Source organism: Ammodytes marinus (assembly GCF_949987685.1).
Source record: "Ammodytes marinus genome assembly, chromosome: 18".
Taxonomy (NCBI): Eukaryota; Metazoa; Chordata; class Actinopteri; order Uranoscopiformes; family Ammodytidae; genus Ammodytes; species Ammodytes marinus.
The window spans coordinates 2170558-2174471 of record NC_137222.1 but is presented as its reverse complement, the minus strand read 5'-3'; positions in this window follow the sequence as shown (position 1 = coordinate 2174471).

The window sequence follows — 3914 nt, the reverse complement described above, 5'->3', positions numbered from 1 at the left end:
GCAAGAAGAAAATGTATCATAAATCAGATAATTAACAGCACATGAACAGATCCATCTATCTTAACCTTCTGAATAGTGCTGAGAATGATAATGGAAAGTGTAGTTGTTGTAAGTGCTTTAGAAGTTGGTTAAAAAAAACTAACGTTGAGATAATGTCCGTTAAAGATGGTTGTGTAGGAGAAATATACAGGCCGCAGACAGACAAGGTTTAGTTCTTGTTACCTTAAACTTGAATCCCTTGTCACCATGAACAATTACAAAAGCAGGATTAAGGACTATTTAACCACAAACTGTACATGCCCGGTTACTGAACACTGACTTACTGCCAATGAGATTGATGCTATGTGACTTTTTATTTAATTTTTTATTGTGTTTTGTGTCTTGTTTTAAACCTGCAGTGTGTAGAATTTTGGGTTTTATTTCCGAGCAGATTTTGTAGAAAGTAATTATAATATCCATAAGTACGTTTAATTTAGTGCATAATAGCTGAAATTTTTTTTTTGTATTATTTATTTTTCCCTTAGAAAGGATCTCATATATGTCCATATTTCTGCATATTTTGGACCAAGGCCTATTGCCGCCATCTTGAAAGTGTCATAGTTGGAATGTCATCAGGTGCATTGTTTAAAATTTAGAATTGTTCTTGTCCTTGAAGGCCACTGTAGCTTCTGTTATTATTCAAAAGGGTTGGGGTTACCCAGGGAGCGTTGCATTCTAGAACTTTGTAGAGCTTTCTTGATGATGTCATATTACACACTGCACCTTTTAAGTGTGACATTTTGTTTTTTAATGTGAAACTTTTATGTTTTTATGCTGCCTCCTTCTTGGCCAGGACTCTCTTGAAAAAGAGATTTTGAATCTCAATGAGTATATTCCTGGAAAAATAAAGGTTAATAAAAAATATTGTAAAAACTATGTATTGTCCGTTGTCGCATTTAATTTTTTCCCCCTCTTTTCTGACTTACAGGTGCAAAGAAACTAAAATGGCTTTGTATGCTGAAGTCCACGTTCCCTCGCTGTTCCAACCTTATCCTAATGTGACCATCACAAACACCACAGACAGTACAGACAGCACAGACAGTACAGACAGCACTAGCTCATTCATAAACAGCACCAGCTTGTTTATCAACACCACAGACCCACTAGCCACAGACAGACAGGAGAACAGCACGTTATACACACAGCTTACTTATATCAACACGACCGGACCATCCATAGCCCCATCCATCGCTGCCAAAGTATCCCAAGTTACTGCACCTTCAGCGGGCTACACATCGGCTTCCATGGACCCCCTCACCTCCACAACTGTCCCACACACATCATCAGGTATTCTATTCACACTATATTCCTACAATATATATATTTTTTTGATGATTACGGCTTATGGCTCATGAAAAAAAAAACGTATTATTAACTTAATTTTGACACTTATTACTTACCACCTTGCCTTGTGTGAATGTCGATAGTTAGCCTGCTGCTATCGGTGTATGAATGTGTGTGTGAATGGTAACGTGGGAAAGGAAAACAGGTCTCCCTTGCAAAAGAGTCTTCGGTGTCAATGGGATTTACCTGTATAAATAAAGGTTAAAAAAAAAAAAAAAAAAGTACAGGTGTATCTCAACAAATTTGTATTGTTTTGTAATATTATACAATATTTCTACCTACAGCATCAGCACCAGAGCATCTGCACAACACCTTACCAACCAGTAGCCCAACGCTGCATTCACTGGATACTCATATCACAGGTATATTCAGATTATATTTTTATACTAAAGGCCTACTTCACCGGTTGGAATAAGAAGGTGTATTGAACTCGGAGATCCTATGAAGTATAAATGTGCAAAAAAAAAAAAAAATTATCATCTTAGCCTGAGAAAAGGCAGAAAGAGTGTTTTATGGTCTCACTGTCTAACCCTACATTTCTCTTTCTGTGATGTCACAGAAAGAGAAATGATCCGAGTTAGGATGATCCGATTTTCAATTTTTTTTGCACATTTATACTTCATAGGATCTCCGAGTTCAATACACCTTCATATTCCAACCGGTGAAGCAGGCCTTTGATAGTACAGTAACAAGAACACAGGTGCATCTAAAGATATTGTGATGGAAAATATACAGAAATACAGAAAGTGGAATAATTTTGTGTTGTTGACAGCTTATGGAAATTCCACAATCCAAAAACTTTTATTAAAGAAAAAAAAACTTTTCCCATGATAGTCCAATTATTTTAAATGTACCTGTATATCAAGATTTACGAAACATGTTGTTCATTTAAACCTGCAGTGTGTAGAATTTTGGGTTTTATTTCCTAGCAGATTTTGTAGAAAGTAATTATAATATCCATAAGTACATTTAATTTAGTGCATAATAGCTGTACATTTATTTTATTTTTTCCCCTTAGAAAGGGTTTCATATATGTCCATATTTCTGCATATTTTGGACCAAGGCCTTGTCACCGCCATTTTGAAAGTGTCATAGTTGGAATGTCATCAGGTGCATTGTTTAAAATGTAGAATTGTTCTTGTCCTTGAAGGCCACTGTAGCTTCTGTTATTATTCTAGAGGGTTGGGGTTACCCAGGGAGCGCTGCATTCTAGAACTTTGTAGAACTTTCTTGATGATGTCACATTACACACTGCACCTTTAAATTGAAGTCTCACATGGATTATTGTGTCAGTCATTAATATCCTTCATTTTTATTTATTTAATTTTTTCCGAACAGAACAAAATAATAAAATATTCCCCTACGTCACTACTGGACCATCCACAGTCCCTACACCTTCAGCGGGCCACACTTCGGCCAGTCACCCAACTCTGCTTGCACTGGATACTCATATAACAGGTATTTAGCTTTTTTGATTCAAACAAAAATAGTCAATAAATGTCTTTAGAGACCTTTTTTTCTCCACAACATTTTCCTCATTAATATATGATAGGTATTGAGGGGCGACTGTGGCTCAGGTGGTAGAGCGGGTCGGCTGATGATCAAAGGGTTGAAGGTTCGATCCCCGCCCTCCCACCTGTGTCATGGTTGTTGTGTCCTTGGGCAAGACACTTCACCCACCTTGCCTCGTGTGAATGTCGATAGTAAGCCTGCTGCTTTCGGTGTATGAATGTGTGTGTGAATGGTAACGTGGGAAAGGAAAACAGGTCTCCCTTGAAAAAGAGTCTTTGGTCTCAATGGGATTTACCTGTATAAATAAAGGTTATAAATGGAAAACTGCAAAAAAAAATTCTTCTAAATACTGAATATATCTAAAGCCTGTGGTAGGCCATAGGAGCAGAAAACAATAAAATCCTCAAACTCTTTTTAGTATAATAAAAAAAAAAGTCTCACATGGATTACTGTATTATGTCATTCATTCATTTCCTTAATTAATTTCTTCTTTTCAAACAGAACAAAAAGATAAAACAGTCCCTTCCGTCACTGTAACAGCATCCACAATCCCTGCACCTTCAGCGGGCAACACATCAGCCTCCACGGACCCCTTAGCCTCCTCCTCTGTCCCACACACATCACCAGAGGAACCAGAGAACGCAGACCGTCTGAATAACACTTTACCACGAACTGTGCTGGCGCCGGATACTAATATCACAGGTATTAAGACTCTTAAGCTTAACTTTCTATAGTAACGTCAAAGCAACTCGTACAGATGCATCTAAAATGTTTTGAATATATTGATAGCTTATGTCAATGTCAATGTCTTGTTTGAAAAATGGGAAATTCTCAAAAATAAAGTGTAATCGGGGGGGCGCCCTTAGCTCAGTTGGTAGGGCGCCCCCCCCCCCATGGGCCTCGGCCAGCAGCGGACCCGGGTTCGATTCCAGCCCGCGGTCGTTCTCTGCATGTCACTCCCCTCTCTGCCCCATTTCAACTCTGTCTCTACACTATCAATAAAGCATAAAAATGCCAAA